The sequence below is a fragment of the Schistocerca piceifrons genome, chromosome 2, assembly GCF_021461385.2.
Source record: "Schistocerca piceifrons isolate TAMUIC-IGC-003096 chromosome 2, iqSchPice1.1, whole genome shotgun sequence".
NCBI lineage: Eukaryota > Metazoa > Arthropoda > Insecta > Orthoptera > Acrididae > Schistocerca > Schistocerca piceifrons.
Window position 1 is genome coordinate 829,213,718 of NC_060139.1, and position 18,446 is coordinate 829,232,163.

An 18,446-nucleotide genomic window follows, 5' to 3' on the forward strand; every position below is an offset into this window, starting at 1 on the left:
TTAGTTCTTGCAGCACCTAAGTGATTTCTGTCTCTGAATCTATGTAAATGTCTGTCTTCCACAGTTCCTATTACAATTTTGCATCTTGGATATTGGCCTCTGTTCCAGGATGTTTCCTTTTTTTTGTAACTGTAATAATGTATTTGACCTTTCATACACTTTGATTTGGGTACAGTTTGCTTTGGTTCTTGATGCCAGCTATGACTTTAGTAGTCTGGGGTGGACACTAGCGTTTTTGTCTATTGTGGTACTTGATGACAAATGTATTGTTATTATTTCATTTTCATTTAGTTACGTGCCAGTAATTACTTTCTTCATTCCTTATATTTCTGTTCAAGTATCTATTATCTCCACTATTACTATTTACATTGTTGTGCCGATGGGGGTATTTGCCTCTGTCCTTGTTCAGTGTATCTAGTTCTTCAACAGAAGTTAACAGTTTATTAACATTTGTTGATCCCGGTTATGAAATTTCCTTACATACAGAATAAGGAAGTCACCAAACTAATATTTTTACTAGATTGTTCTCTTCCAGTGTATTCTGAAAGTATTTCGATCAGGTAAAATGCCATTCAGTGTACTATTGATACCTTCCCCCTCCCCCATGAACTATTGTAATAAAAATGTTTGGAATGGGCTGTTCCCCATTCAGCTTCATCTCCAATCAAGTAACTGTATGCAAAAATTTGTTTTCTCATGGTCTTCCTATTTTTTTGTCAAAGATCTCGAAAATATAAGCAACAAGTAAGTGGGATGTACATCCCCATTGGCCTTAAAGTTTGGAAATTGTTTTGACAAATTCATTCTCTCCGTAACTGCAGTTTGTCCAACCTTTTGTCCGGACTACTTTCACCAGTTACTTCACTTTTTCTCTATAAGTCTTGTTGTGTCTTTTGTAATTATCTCCATAATCTCAGTAACTCTAGCTGATTAATAGCATATTCACTTGTTGAATTGGGTGTAATACTAAAGGAATCAATCTTCTCCTGTACTTTTTGTTCTATGAATTTGTGCAGTTGCTTTTCCAAACTGAGTAATGTAGTATGTGCTTGTAAAATTCATTAAATGCCCTGCCTTGCTCCAATATATTTACTCTTTCTGTGGTGTCTGAAATTTCTTTATCAATTTTTTTTCAACCATTATGAATTTCATAAAGGTGCTTGTCTACTTCCTCACATACTAACTCACATTGCACGTATATTTCAGTTTGTAAACCCTTAGGCAAATTATTTATGACATTTTGTAAAGTGGTAATCCTAGTACCTTGTTTCTTAATCACAGTCATTGTAGCCTCTAGTTTATTAATATTATTTCCATCTTTGCTTTAAGAGTTTCCTCTAATTTTTGTATCATGGTTACCTCAATGGGCCTTGAGCATCTCCTTGATTTTTGCAAGTAGAGTTGTCATATCGGCACCCTGTGCATCAGTCGCAATTTTAGAGTTGGTGACTGGCATCAACTATTAGCAAAATCACCATCCGAAAATCACTACTACTTAACAATCTGAACTGAATTCCAACTCTAATACACACAGTTTATCGAAGTCAGTTCTTAATAATGTTTGCTATGAACAAATCATAACATTTGTCACAAATTGTGACTAGTAAAAAATGCTGCCACGGGGTCCGTCCACTGCTACAGAGTCGATGCACTACTTCTCCAAACCCGACATAACTCTTCTGTGTTGTAACTCCAAAGTGTGTATGTGACTCATGTCTAATATCTCAAAAACACACACAGTGTTGTCATGGTTGACTCTGTTACTATGGACAACTGCATTTCGTGTCTTCCTATTATTCAAATGATTTCTTCTTTTTCTCTTTCCATCCAATACAGATGTCATCTTCTTTAATATTTTACTGATTGATTCCAACAACACAGCATGTGCAGTGCTAGACTTTCTGTTGTTGACTTTGATTCCCCTGGGGAATTATGTATCATCGCACTAAAGGTCTTTAAATCTTCTTTTCCTCATTTTCTTTGCGCCTTTTTTCTTTTCATCCTTCACCGAGATCGCCAACTGAATTGTTTCTTCCTGCTTTTTTATTTTCATTGTAGGTGTTCATAGGTCGAACAATTGATGTGTCAATGTGTAGAATTTTCATAGGTTTCCTGCTAATCAGTGGCCCCTTTAACCATGAATCAGCTCTTTTCAGTGGACTAATTCCCTTTTACACCGAAAGACACAGACAGAGATTTCTGTTGTTCAGTATATTTACTGGAATAACAACTGTTATGACATTGTGCTTGTTCACAGAATAATATACTTGAGTCACATACACTCCATGCCCTTCACCCATGGCACCATAGTGCAGAAAACATCAACCAGCAGGTAGAAGTGGCCATCCGCAGCCTGCCTCGCTGTAGCACAGGATGAGTGCAGCTTTGATCTGCACAGCACATGAAATAACTCACGAAAGTGGAGAGCTTTCTACGTACTAACTACCTTAACACGTGAAAACATCTTTCATAGGCCAGTGGAGAGCAGGGAAGTGGGACATCTCATTCCCAGAATGACATATCAAACTTCAGTTAGCATTACCACCCTTCTTTTTCAAAACTCTTTGACATCCTGAAATTACCTTATTGTGAAGTGATAAAATAGTCTAGTGGTAGTAGTAGTAGCAGTAGTAGTAGTAGTAGTAGTAGTACTGGAGTAGGAGGCGGAGGAGGAGAATCATAATTGTGCAAGTACATGTGTGTCTGGTCAGGGTAGACAGTGTGTGGGCATGTTTAGAAAGCATCTCAGCCTCTCTTCTGATTCCTAATTGACTGAGAAAATGATGCCGTCAAAATGTATGAGACACAATATAGGCCTCAAACCTAATAATAGCACATCGATAAACAGCTGGAATGTAACAGGTGTGTTCCGTAGGCCAAAAGGCAGTCTAAGTAGTTCTTATAGCTCTTGTGACCCATAAATACTATCGGAGGTCTATCTTGAGGTATTATAGGTATATTATGGATCCTGTCTTATATAAGTTCCTGAAGTACTCAGTTTCCAAGCAGCAGAGTCCCTTATCTGTTTATAGTAATGGATACATAGTAACGCTCTTTACCACATGCATATCAACACAGAGGTGATAGGTCTTCTTCTCGTTGATATTCTTTTTATGTACAAAGACAAAGGGCAAGGCTCACATGCTAGATTGTGCCTGCATGTGGCTGCTGCTTTATATTGTCCTCTACTACTAACTGTTTGTGTATACTGCTTCTGACCTATCTTCCATTGAGATTCTATGTTGTTTCAAGTCTCTGGCATGTAAATACTGGCTTTCCTTGAACAATCACACAGTTTTTTCAAATATCTGATATATTTCTGTTCTTTTCTGCTGTGGTGTTATTGCATATATTTCTGTATAGAGCAACATTTCCGTTTAATTTTCCATGGTTTGGTTTTTGCTCTTACTTACACAATGTTTATTCCTGAGGTCCTCTGTGGGCTTTTCATTTTCTTTCTTACAGTTCAATATCTGTTTCTTCTATACTTTGCACACAGGCAAGCACTGCTCCACATGGAATTATTTAATTTGTGCTGAAATTAATGAATGGGAGGGAGGTGAATATTTCCCAGTTGATGTTTTCATCATGGCATATTCCTTTTTTCTGCATGCAGTGGGAGGTGTTTCAGACTGCCATTTCTGTTGCTATCCAGAGAACCTGTCACACTACAGACAGTTTCAGGGGTGTGTGCCATTCTAATATTATTAAGTTTTAACTTTGAGGATAGACATTTTCACTCTAGGATACCCAATGCTTTTACAGTGCTGTTACCACTATACGAATGTACCGTGCCACCAGTCTGGATACTCTGCAAGCGAAGTTTCACAACTCACAATTACACTGAAATCTTGTTCTTGCTTCCTGAGCCCATCCATATGCCTTTTTTAACTTTTGCTCCCAATTTCTATTTCAGCAGAACATCCCTGTACAATCACATTTGCTGCTTCTGCTAATCCCTGAAGAATGATTTAGTTAGCTAATATTAACAGGAGTACAGGACAAAAATAGTATTGCCTCCTTACCCATTTCTCAAGCCGAAAGTCTCATTCCATTACCTCTATTTCCCCCAAAATCCTCCAAAGACTTTATTTTGTCTGTTACTCAAAAGGATAATGTTGGCTCTTAAGTGTGTGCTGTCTTTACAATTCAGACATCTGGGAATTGCGTCCATAATTTATTTCCATAGTGAATACACTGCAGTAATCAGTAACGCACGAGGACAAAATAAAACGAATTACTTCTTCTCTCGTGTAATGACAGAAGGGAAGCAAATTTTATTTCTACATCAATTTATGGGATTACTCCTTTAATAAATACTTATGCTTCTTTGTGCAGCACTTGATTTCTTCCATTGTTGGAGCCAAGAAGATAGGTGCAACAAGCAGATTATGGATTCAACCCACAAAAGTCTCAAAAATCTTCTCCAGTCTACTGACATGAATGGAGTATTGGTCATAACCGAAGTCATGTTGCTTCTGTGAGTGTAAAGGTTGGGCTGTCCTTTGGCTGACACTTCAAAACTGGTACCATTTTTCAGCAATGTTAAAGAATCAGTGTGTGATCTTGTATCTCTGTTAAACTGTAGATTGACATTACTTAATAGTAACTTACCAAGCCAAATACCTCATTTGTCCCATGTTACACACATTATGTGGTAATTTTCTGTGGTCTTCCCCAAAAATAAAAGTATGAAGCTAACAGCTGCACAGCTATTCCACACACTTGCCACATAAGAGGAACCATTATGTAGTAGTCTCATGAAGAGTTTCTTGAATACTAGGATCTGCTCTTTTATCAGTAGACAGCTCTTGCATCACCTGCAGTTAAAGATTCATAATAGGAATTACCATTATGTGACCCTGGAAAGACTTAAGTTGATCACTGCTGCCTCTCCCTTTGTATTACTTCATTAACAAAAGCATGTGGTCATATTATATATTATCAACTGAATTGAGTCACGATCTTTTCATTCAGACCGAATGAGGACATGAAAATATTTTCCTCTATGTCCATCTTTCCAGAAGTGGTTGTGAGACTCGACCGTTCTGTACAGGATGTCAAATCAAACACCTTTCAGCCATCTAATTTCCAAACTGTTATTTTATTAGGCTACCAGTTTCGGTAGACTAGAACCAAGGTTGGAACCTTCCTACATGGCGGTCCGGAGGCCTGAAGATGGTGTAATAAATCGCCGAAACTGGTAGCCAAATAAAATAACAATTTTTGCATTAGACAGCTGAAAGGTGTTTGATTTGACGTCCTAAAAATATATTAGCTTGACCCTGGACTCTTATGTTTACGGCATCTGGAGATACAATACAGCCACTGAAGAAGATAATGTTGCTTTTTTCTTATATCCATGTCGCAGCAGTAGTTACTCCATTGGTATCCTCAGTTAGGTGTTTAGTGGCAGCAACATGTTATTTAGTGACACATTCCTCGAATCTCTTGCAATGTGCCAGTAGCTATGGCATTGCAACCCAGCAGCATGTGGCTAGCTTTCGGTGTTTCCAGTCTCATGTTGTGTATGTCTAGCAGGCCAAGCCAGGTTCAGTCATATAATTCCTGCTGGATGTTGCCACAAAACATAGTGGCCCACCTCTTACAGACTGAAAGGATGAACATCCCACTTCTGCCACCATATGTGCAGGCACAGTGTGTGCTTGGTCAGAATAGACAAGATATTGGCGTTTGAGGGATATTCAAAAAGTAGATTAAGATTTCTATGGTCCATGAGGAATTGATTCCGTAATTGTGATACAATCAGGAGTGTCCAGGATTGTTCTCAAGACTGTCAGCCAGTCATGAAGGTCTAAGAAGTGATCACCTGAAAAATTCAACTTTACTGCTTCAGACCTTCATTACAGGAGGCAGATAGCTGGGTGCAAGTGCGAGAGAGTACGTGGAGCTTGGGATGACCATCCTCAATGGCGGCCAACAGTTCATACGATTCCTCACCACATTCCCTGTCAGTTGTAAATGGCAAATGCATACAGGTCAGAATCATTATCAGCGCTTCAGGGAAACAAATTGCCTCTTCAGAGGCAATAATCTTACTTCACACGTAGGCTACAATGAATTATTGTTCAGTTGTTGTTGTTGTGGTCTTCAGTCCCGAGACTTGTTTGATGCAGCTCTCCATGCTAATCTATCCTATGCGAGCTTCTTCACCACCCAGTACCTACTGCAACGTACATCCTTCTGAATCTGCTTAGTGTATTCATCTCTTGGTCTTCCCCTACGATTTTTACCCTCCACGCTGCACTCCAATACTAAATTGGTGATTCCTTGATGCCTCAGAACATGTCCTACCAACCGATCCCTTCTTCTGGTCAAGTTGTGCCACAAACTTCTCTTCTCCCCAATCCTATTCAATACCTCCTCATTAGTTATGTGATCTACCCATCTAATCTTCAGCATTCTTCTGTAGCACCACATTTCGAAAGCTTCTATTCTCTTCTTGTCCAAACTATTAACCGTCCATGTTTCACTTCCATACATGGCTACACTCCATACAAATACTTTCAGAAATGACTTCCTGACACTTAAATCTATGCTCGATGTTAACGAATTTCTCTTCTTCAGAAACGCTTTCCTTGCCATTGCCAGTCTACATTTTATATCCTCTCTACTTCGACCATCATCAGTTATTTTGCTCCCCAAATAGCAAAACTCCTTTACTACTTTAAGTTTCTCATTTCCTAATCTAATACCCTCAACATCACTCGACTTAATTTGACTACATTCCATTATCCTCGTTTTGCTTTTGTTGATGTTCATCTTATATCCTCCCTTCAAGACACCATCCATTCCGTTCAACTGCTCTTCCAAGTCCTTTGCTGTCTGACAGAATTACAATGTCATCGGCGAACCTCAAAGTTTTTATTTCTTCTCCATGGATTTTAATACCTACTCCAAATTATTCTTTTGTTTCCTTTAGTGCTTGCTCAATATACAGATTGAATAACCTCGGGGAGAGGCTACAACCCTGTCTTACTTCCTTCCCAACCACTGCTTCCCTTTCATGTCCCTCGACTCTTATAACTGCCATCTGGTTTCTGTACAAATTGTAAACAGCCTTTCGCTCCCTGTATTTTTCCCCTGCCACCTTTAGAATTTGAAAGAGAGTGTTCCAGTCAACATTGTCAAAAGCTTTCTCTAAGTCTACAAATGCTAGAAACGTAGGTTTGCCTTTCCTTAATCTTTCTTCTAAGATAAGTCGTAAGGTCAGTATTGCCTCACGTGTTCCAGTGTTTCTACGGAATCCAAACTGATCTTCCCCGAGGTTGGCTTCTACTAGTTTTTCCATTCGTCTGTAAAGAATTCGTGTTAGTATTTTGCAGCTGTGGCTTATTAAACTGATAGTTCGGTAATTTTCACATCTGTCAACACCTGCTTTCTTTGGGATTGGAATTATTATATTCTTCTTGAAGTCTGAGGGTATTTCGCCTGTCTCATACATCTTTCTTACCAGATGGTAGAGTTTTGTTAGGACTGGCTCTCCCAAGGCCATCAGTAGTTCTAATGGAATGTTGTCTACTCCCGGGGCCTTGTTTCGACTCAGATCTTTCAGTGCTCTGTCAAACTCTTCACGCAATATCGTATCTCCCATTGTTCAGTATAACACTTTTAAAGAAAAACAGTATATAATAACCAAACTGGCTGGGCTACCTGTACAAACTGATTATGACATGAATAGTAGTGGTATGAACCAAGATAATCGTGGTTTTCACCACCCCCAGTAGAGGGAACCATCAGTTTGGAGTAAACATTTGTGGAAATGAAAATGCTTTAACACAATTTTTGAGGTGTATGTAGATAAATTGCACATTTATTGAAAGTATATGTTGACATACATTTGAAATAGTAAAGAAAAGAGATAGGAATGTACAAAATGCAGAAAGACATACATTTGAAATAGTAAGGAGAAGAGATAGAATTGTATGTGTGGGCATGAGTTTGTATAACGTACTGAATAGTTGTATGAGTGACTGGAGTGTCGTCATACCTTGTGCTGTCCATGAACATGACAGATGAATATAGGCTGGTCCGGTCGTGGCTTCCTGGAAAATAAGTGGTCTTTTCACCTGCTGTTTTGTCAAGAGTGTGATGTGAGTACACTGATTCTAGGGAAACAACTGCCATGTGAGTAAAGGGCTGTGGAATAGGTGTTGTAGGGTCACACTCTGCTATACCACATGGAATACCAATAGATAGCCATAGTACAGCTAAACACTCACTAATTCGGTGCTGAACAACTAGTCACTAAGCAGCCAGACTGGCCAGATACACTGTCTCAGTTGGGAGATGGTGTTTTCAGTATTATCATATGTTCTTTTTACTGTGCGTGAGAGAAAGAGCTATTTACTTCTGTACATCTGTTAGTATTATTAGGCTGAAAATTTGGTCTAAAATACTTCTGTGTGGATGAAATCCTCTTTGGCATTCTCCAAATTACAGTTTTTTATTTGATTGTAAACTATGCAGGAGAAAAATTTTATTGCGCAGTCCAGAAGAATTATTCTACTACACAGAAAACAAGGTAGTGAAATAGATGAGTGCTTGGTAAATGTTGCATTGATTTTGTGAAAACCACTTCAAACAGACAATTTTTTAACTGAGAAATTGGTAGACTTTCACAATCAATCATGAAAATCCAAGCAAAAACACAATCCTTGAAATTAGTAGAAATAGTTGTAATATCAGCTAGGCAGAAGTGGTATGAAACAGACGTCAACATGTAATTTAATAAATAAATAAATAACTGCACATAAAGAGAATATATAGCAGTAATTTCAGTTTAGGTGTAAGTTTTTGTCCGCAGAAAGTACATCAAAGTAGAAACCTTCTTAGTTGCACATGACAAGCTGTAGAAAAATCTGTTACACCAGACCAGGCAGACAGCCAAGGTGATGAGGTAAACGTTTTTATGAGAAGCATCAGTGAAATTGCTGACTGCAGTCTCAGCTGTATATACTTCTTGTTTCCAATCTCTGTGTTCCCCTGCAGTTTTTAGTTTCTACAGCTTCCTCTAGTGTCGCACTTGTCCTATCATCCTGTTCCTCCTCCTCATCAGTATTGCCAATTCTGCAGAGAACCTCTTCATTCCTTATATTGTCAGTCCACCTAATTCTCAACGTCCTTTTATAGCAGGGTACCCACAATGAGGGTTGCAAGCCTCATTGTAGTGCTGTTCTTGAAATAAAGTATAAAAATAATTTTAAAAAATTTAAAAGTATAAGAAAAGAAAAAAATACACACCATATTTCCATAGCCATGCTTGCTACATTGCACTGTGCACAAAACCATGGCGCAGAGAGTTTGTAGGTATGCAACAGTGTTCCAGTGTGCATGCGTGTTGGTAAAAATGGAAAACTAGGAATGCCATCCAAACAGTGCGACGAACAAATCAACCATTTCCCTTGATATACTGACACTGTGTGCAACTTAATTGTCATTGCGCAGAGCTCTGTGGTTTGTCATCCACACCTGAGGCGCTGCCCCGTGCTGAATACTGAACCCCTTTTGTTGGTTTTGTGCATCACAGTTGGTTTGGACATGGCTTAGTACAAACGGAGCTCCGTGCTCAAACTCACAGCTGTGCAACTTTCTTGTTGACCTGACAGTGCTGCGCTGCACTGGCCATGTAGCAACATGAATTGAGGTGCGGCAGTCGGTAGCCGGTCACACTTGTAGCTAATAACGTGGTTACTCTCTCCTTGCAGTGACATCGTTTAAGTAAATTTGTTATTACTGCTGGTGTCCTAAAAATTACAAGTTATCAGAGAAGAGTACATACGGAGAACAGAGCAGAGTGCTATTAAAGTGGTAGGAGCAATTCCTCTTTGTTGTGAGGAATGGAAAACAGGAAAGACTTTTCTCTTGGTTCTTAGTTGAGGAAAGCTATATTGTCATCATTAAAGGAAAAATTTCAAGGACAGAGCAGGGTTATGGCCTTCTTTACCAGAGAAGCAGATTTAACAATCAAAGCTGGCTTCATCGTTAATGCATGAGTTGTTTCTATTTCAGACCCTGAAAGTAAGAAACCAGAAAAAACTGGCTGACCAAATGGCCACTTCTAGACATACAATAGAGGGACGAGTTTGTGCTACGAGGGTAATCCCAAAAGTAAGGTCTCCTATTTTTTTATAAGTACATAGACCTGTTTATTTCTACAATGGTTTACATCAGTTTATAGCTTGAACATTTAGCTATTTTTTGACATAATCACCATTCTGTCGATGCATTTTTGTAGACGCTGTGGCATTTTTGTATGCCTATGTCATACCAGCTCACCGCCATGCTGTTCAGAAAGTTATGAACTGGCATGATTGTTGATTGGTGTCAGGTGTAAAGTGATACGCCCAGGTTTTGTCACCCGTGACAATTGAGTCCAGATAGTTGTCCTGTTTGGCTGCAAGGCGGTGAAGAAATGTGCGGGAAGCATCAACTCGTTTCTGCATGTTGTCCTCAGTCAGCATGCATGGCACCCATCTTGCACACACCTTCCGGTAGTTCAGTGTTTCCACTAGAATTCTGTGAGCGGTGCTTCGGGAAACCTCAGGAACCAACAGGCAGAGATCATCCAGGGTGATCCACCGATCTTCACACATGCTTTGCTCAACCTTCAACACTGTCTTCTCAGAAATTGATGGTCTCCCACTCCTTTGTTTGTCATGAATTTCGGTCCGACCAGCTGCGAACTCTCTACACCACTTATAAAAATTTTTGACATCCATGCAAGACTCACTATACACTTCCGCCAATTGGCGCAGGATTTCAATTGGCGCAGTGCCCTTAGCATTCAAAAGCCGAATAACTGCGTGCAATTTGCACTTGGCGGTAAAATCCAACAGGAGCTCCATTTTCAATGGCCGCTAAGCCAAGACTGAGCGTCTCAGTGCGGCGTGCGCATGTTTACACACAGCGCGTGAAGCACTTTCGTAACGGTGTGACCGACTGCCACATAAACTGAGTTCTGTACTTATAAGAAAATAGGAGACCTTACTTTTGGGATTACCCTCGTATTAGTCATAATACTGAAAGCAACTTGCAAAACAAAATGTAAGTGACCGCTCTGCAATGAATCTTGCTTTGGGATAGCCTACAGATGTCCAAGATAAACAGCAATTTGCCATATTAGTAAGATGTCTATCAAATGAATTGGAGGAAGTGGAAGAACTCTTAGACATAAACAAGATCTGGATGGTGTTTTAGTGAAACATTCAGTGCCTGCTGGGAAGACTGTCAATATTGCTACCCAGTAGTGGTGCACTGTCTATGACAGGTAAAAACCAAGGCCCTGTAGGACTTGGAATGCTGACATTACATATCCTGAATTCCTGTCCGTCCACTGTGTTATTCATGGAGAACATTTAGCATCTGAATTTTCAACATCCACGTGTTATGCAGGTGGTGCCAAAAATTGTCATCAGTAATGATGATATGTCTTGGTATTGTTTAGTGAGATGCCTATCAGTAGGTCTGATATCTGGGCTGATTTTTTCCAGTACTAGATTCAAACAAGCAACTTCTGCAAGAAAAAGAAACTCTTGCCCTCAACTAGATGAGCCACAGCAGCTGTTAGATATGATAATTTTTAGTGATGTTCAGCATTTCGTCGATGAAGAAAACAATACCGCATAACTGACAAATTGCCAAGTTTTCGTTTTTCAGTCAGATTATGTTGTTGACTGTACACGCATCTGCTCTTAATTCCATAATATCGAGTTTTTAATTATTTACCATGAAAAAATTATCTAAAACAATACCGCGTATGTGACACAGCAAATAAATAGATAGCAATACCGCAAAACTGTAGAGAATTAAATACCGCGTATCTGCAATCTATGGATACTGTAAACAGTACCACGTAAATACAAAAGCGCACGCAGCCACTGCACATTGTTACTGCCTTATTATGTATGTAACAGTGCTCGAAGGTGGTTCCATGCTTGTAGCTTCATTCACGATAATGGACAGCGATATAGATGACAAACTTTTTACTGAAGAAGAAATTGCTTCTCAGCTGAAATCAGCTTATGAAAGCAGAGAATCGTTCCTGGGAGTGACTGACAGCGGTAATAAAACTGTTTATTATTCACCTTTGAATGTTAGTAGCACCGCAAGTGTCTTATTGTGATATAAATCAGAACGCCTCCACTTCACTCGTTCTGTGCTTTATTCATTTCTGCCAAAGATTTCTACACTATCCACTCTTTTGTAGGATCTGCCGTAAATGCAGAACAAACAACAGGCGAGAAATGATGCAGGTAAATTTTCTTGAGATTATTGTTAATAGTATTACTGATGCCATCGTTATCAGAAATACATGAATTTGAGCTTCATGTTTGTCTGCGTAAATTAATTTATAAATATTTTTCCATCTAGAAACTTCAGTGGCTGTATCCAACAGTGCTCAATGCTCAAAATGAAACCACAGTCACAGTTTCCACTAGAGATGACAGTACTTCACACTCATTGCTATGCAATGGTGCTCATTGTTTGCCAAACACTCTGGATAAAGTATCGGAAGATCACGGGAGCAATAATGATGCTGACAGTGAGGGCCAACAATTTTATGGTGACGTAAGCAGTGATAGGAAAAGGAAGTCTAAACTACATCCTAAAGATTGGAAGAAAAATGCTAATAAAATTCTGAGAATGCGTGGACAGGCGTATATTTGATACAAAATAAGTCAAATAGGTAAAATCGCTCATGATACTCCAAGAGAGGCACGAAAATTAGGTCTAACATGTACTTTGAAGATGTGCTGGAAATCTGTTCAAAGGAAGTGTCATCACTTTTCTGCTCATGATAGGCAGGCAATATTTAACACATTTTGGGAAACCATGTCATGGGATCAGAGGAAAGTTTACGTTACCAACCCTCTGTACGTAATTCCAACCAAACTTCCAGGGAAGAACACTGGCGAATCCAGGAGAAAAGGGACGCTCATTTAACGTTTGAAAAGTGAGCTGGGGAAACATAAAGTATGCAAAAAGATGTTTCTCAGTACTCTTGGGATTAAAGAATGGGCTGTCTGATATTGGCTGGGTTATTCCACACATAGGATGAGTCCTGATACAGAATCGTCACAACCTTGGATCAAACAGACGAAGAACAAAGATGAGAGAACCTTCATGAAAGAATTCCGGGACTCTCTTCCAAAACTTCCGTCGCATTCCTGCAGGAAATCCTCCTCAAAGTAGTACTTTGAGCCTATTCTACAATCCAAACAAATGCTGTACGGACTCTGTGTGGAAAAATGTCATGCGGAGAAGGTTTCAGTTGGTTCAAATGGCTCTTAGCACAATGGGACTTAACATCTGTGGTCATCCATCCCCTAGAACTTTGAACTACTTAAACCTAAATAACCTAAGGACATCACACACATCCATGCCCAAGGCATGATTCAAACCTGCGACTGTAGCAGTCTTGCGGTTCCGGACTGAAGCACCTAGAACCACTCAGCCAACGCAGCCGACTGCAGAGAAGGTTTCATCATTAAGTTGGGCTACCTTCAGCTTGATTTTAGAAGATGGTAATATTAGCTTATTTTCCCCCAAGAAAGACCAGTGCGACTTGTGTTGTAGTTACATGCTTGGTAACTTTGAGTGAAGACGTCTGGAAGCAACACACAGAATAGAAGGAGCAGTCAAGGATGCAAAAAGATGCTGGCAAGAAAGAAGCCCAGTAGAAGCTCTGCTCAGTGTACACCATGGACTTACAGGCTGTGAAAGTAGCTCCACTTTTAAGTGACAGTGCAGTTTATTATAAAACAAAGTTGGCTATTCATAACTTTACTATGTATAATTTAGAAAGTCGTGATGCAGTATGTTACTGGTTCAATGAAACGCAAGGTGATTTGGTTGCATCTTGTTTTGTCTCTTGCATCGTGGACACCCCATCCAGAACGATTAAGGAAAATCCCATTCAAGTCATTCTGTATTCTGACGACTGCACATATCAGAACAGAAATGTGATATTATCAAATGCTCTTTTAAGATTAGCAATTGATACTGGAGTATTGATTACACAAAAGGTTTTGGAGAAAGGCCATTCTCAGATGGAATGTGACTCAGTTCTCACAGTTCCATTGAGTGCAAGCTTAGGACGTGAAGTTACACTTCCTAGCCAATATGCTATGATATCTAAAGAAGCGAGTAAAAAGCCACAGCCATACGAAGTCCATTACCTAGATTATCATCAACTACACAGAGAAAAGTTTTTGGCTGTATGACTCAATTAGGCCTGGAAGAGCTGTAGAAAAATGAGTCCACAGTTACCGATCTGAGGGCGCTACAGTACTGACCAAATGGTATTACTTACTACAAGTGCTCTTTCAACGTGGTGTGACAAGAATTACCGAAGCGTCCGAGGAAAATTCTTGGAGATGTTTGCTTCCCGAAACTATACAAGGAAAGACTGAAAATCAAGAAATCCAAATGGGATCATTTACAACAACTTAAATCTGTTCTTCCTAAAGATTGTCATAGTTATTATGACAACATTCCTTATGAATGAACATTATCGTGGAGGTAACTGTGTGATGAGTATGAGTGCAGTGTAATTCTCTGTTGCTGCTTTGAGTGACGTTTAGGATTATTCTTGAAGAAATGTGCAGACATTATCGAAACTATGTAAACAGTATGTTTATTTAAAATGTTTCTATGAAATCTTTCAATAAAAAATGATTATTGCTCCAAAACATGTTCTTACTAGCCTTCTCAGCACCAAATACCAATGTAAATGTGTCAAGTTGCACCGGGAGACTGACAAACAAATACCACGTAAGCAACAGATCATGGCATAAATACCGAGACAATTCCGCGTATGTGCCATAATTAAGCTTTCTAAAGTTTTTTTTTAAAAAATCCAATATTTCCTCGTAGTGCTACGATGCAAATTTAGTGCCGCTGTGAAATATATTAGGCATTTTAGACAGTTTTTTGTCTCTCATGTAAAATTCTTATTTTGCTACTGACACGGTATTGTTTCTTCACCGACGATTTACAGATGCTCAACACATCATTACAAGGAAGAGATAAACTTTTTTCTGATTTAGTGCAGTCTGTGTTCAGCTTTCGTAACAAATTGACTCTTTCGGAAATACCTTGAGACTAAAACATTCACTCATTTCATAAGCTTGAAGGAAATTGCTTAAAATCGATTATTTAAGTAGAATGTCTGCCCATGCTGACCGTGCTCACCAATTATCACCCAGATTTCAAACAAATCACAGCAAAAGTAAACACTCTAAAAAGCATATCACAAATGTAACTTCCAGTTTCTTGTTGTGTAATAAAATAGTTCAGAACGTTATTTTTAAAATAGTGTTTCTGCATTGATGTCAATTATTAGTCCCTTAAAAAATGCAGCTCACTTCGAAACAGTTCCGTAAGTTTGAGGGTCCCAAAGGTAATGTAAGAGGCCAGCCCTGTTGAATAGCAACGCATCTCAAAAGCATGGCCCCTCTTGCTTTCTCCTTGAATGCTGTACTCCAAATTTACATTCTCAGAAATTTCTTCCTCAAATTAAACCCTGTATTTATAACAACAAAAATAATCAATTATTCACAGTATACTGTAAATGGATAGATAAAAAATCTACTCACCAGGTGGTGACAGGAGAACACACACACAAAAAGGTTTAGCTTTTACAAACTTTCGGAGCCAGTGGCCCTTCCTCTCGTTGAAGGGGAAGGAAGAGGAGTGAAGAAAAGGACTGGAGAAGTTTTGGGAAAGGGATGCAGTTCAGGAAAGTCACCCGGAACCAAGGGTCAGGGGAGACTTACCGGATGGGATGAGAAGGAAAGCCTGTATTTGATAGCAGTAGACTTCTTTCAACCAAGAATGCCCTTGCTTGTTGTTAAAAAATTTTGATGGTAATTTTATCTTTACTGTCATTATTTCTCCTCGTTATTACTTTTGTCTTTCTTTGGGTTACCCTCAGTTCATGTCCTTTACTCATTAGATTGTTCATTCCGTTTAACAAGTCCTGCAGTTCTTCTTCACTTTTACGGGAATTAGCAATCTCATCAGCAAGTCCTAGCATCAATGTTCTTTCACCCTGAATTTTAATCGCATACTTCAACCTTCCCCTAATTTTATCATTGTTTCTTTGGGATATAAACTCGTCAGTAGTGGTGAAAGACTGTGTGAAAGACTGCATCCCTGTCTTACACCCTTTTTAATCTAAGCACTTTGTTCTATAGTCTTGCATTCTTATTGTTCCCACTGTTTCCCCTCTAGCTTACTGCTGTTGTTCTCAGACTTTTGAAGATCTTTCTCCGATTAACTTTGCCTTTTCTATGTTGACAAACATGTCTTCATTTATCTTGCTTCCGTTGTCAAGTGCAATATCTGAACTGCCTCCCTGATGTCTTCATCTTTCCTAAAGCCAGATAGATTGTCTCTGAAAGATCCTCAATTTTCTTTTCTGTTCTTTTGTCTGTTATTCTTGCCAGTAGCTTGGGTGTTGAGCTGCTAAGCCGATTGTGTGACATTACTCATTCGTATCTGCCATGGGTATCTTCAGGATTAAGTGGATGATACTTCTCTGAAAGTCTGACAGAATGTCTCACAACTCTTAATAGTTTCTACACACCAACTTGAATAGTCATTTGTGCTATTTCACCTCAATGACTTTATAAATTCCAAAGGAATGTTGTCTGTTCCTTCTGCTTATTTGAACAAAAGTCTTCAAAAATACGTTCAGCTCTGGACTCCCTATGTCTTCCATCCCAAATTGACTACACACCCCCCCCCCCCCCCCCCCCCAACACATCATCACAGAAGTCGTCTCCCTATAGAGGCCTCCACTGTACACTTCCACCTATCCTCTTTCTCCTCTACATTTAACAGTGGAATTTTTATTGCGCTCTTACTGTTTGCACACTTGTTATTAATTTGCACTAAAGGTTGTCTTGAGTCTTCTATATGCTGAATCAGGCCTGACAATGACCATTTCTTTTTATCTTTCTTGAAATTTTTCCTGCAACGATTTCAGCTTGGCTTCTCTTCATTTGTCATTTGTTCCATGTAATATCTCTATCTCTTCATCTTCTGAGTGCTTTGTAAGCATGTGTACCTAGACCATTGCTGTTGGTTTGCTGTCGATTCTGGTGTGAACAACCCTATCACTAAACTATTCACAGTAATTCACTCTTTGTCATAGATTCCTATTCATAACAAATCCTCTGTTGCTTTTGATATTACCCTATATTTGTCTGACCAGAATTTCGTATCTTCAATCCATTTCAGTTCACTGACCACCACTACATCTAGATTGGGCCTTTGTACTTCCCTGTTCAAAATTTCTAGTTCCTCTAACACATGTGTAATATTACTTACTCTTCAGTATAATTCTTCCTTTATAACAGGGCCGACCACGACATGCCAAACAATATGTGAACCGTATGTGCAGGCTGAGGCTCAGTCTGTCTCAACATTGCTCAGTTCTTCCCAGAAGAACCTGATGCAGCACAACATTTCATTTAGTATTGCGGTGTGGCATTTTTTGATCAGCACAACTGTCTTCAGTATGACTGACGGAATCATGGGGTCAGAGCTGTTCACCCTTTGCTATTTGTTTGTGGTATGAAGCGCATTCAAAGGTTCAGTGGTTGTTTGCACAAAAAGAGGCAGTATAATGATCTATCATCACAAGCCTTTAAAACCGAATGAGAATGGCAGAAGGAAGGGATGAGAATGGGTACTGCAAATTTGTTGTGAAATGCCATTACAATACCATGCAGAAAAAAATTTAAAATTTAGTTGACAATGAAAGAGTAAAAAATAACAATGATCAACAGATGGGATTCATTGTTTTGTGCATGAAGAAGCACTTTGTGCTAAATTTGCAGACATGGAGAACGTGAAGAAATTTGTGGTACAAATAGTAAAATATACGCAGTTGCATTTATTATTCCACTGTCAGTTCCCACAGTTTTCAATGGAACTGAATGAAGAAGATGGAGACTTTATATATCAGTGCAAAGCACGTTGATTAAGTCAAGGGGTGTGCCTGAAACGATTTTTTGAATTAAAACGATCTGTTGTTGAATTTATGAAAGGAAAAAGTGTCGGGAATGAAACTTAGAACATCCAGAATTGATTGCAGACCTCACATTTTAAATGAACTTCATTGCACACTGCCCACAGTAAGACATTGCAAACTGAGAAACAATTAATTTCTGATTTGATGGGGAAGCATTTAAAAAGAAAATCACTTTGTGGTAGGGGCAAATTTTGACAAGCATAGTCCAGTTCCCTAAGCTCACTGATGTTAAAATAAACACAAGATTTGAAGAATTTATTGTGGCTTTGAAAAAATTACAAGGTTAGTTTCCTAAATGTTTTGTAGACACTATGAGTCTTATATCTATTTTCAAACTGTTTTCACAACCATGTGCCGTTTCAGGTGAAAGTACCTTTCAACA

At 39.0% G+C, this 18,446-nt stretch overlaps 1 protein-coding gene across 1 annotated transcript in view; it reads left to right on the forward strand.

Moving 5' to 3' along the window:
• LOC124775120 overlaps window positions 1–18,446 on the forward strand; it is a 302,473-nt gene that overhangs the window by 221,778 nt on the left and 62,249 nt on the right. The window lies entirely within an intron of this gene.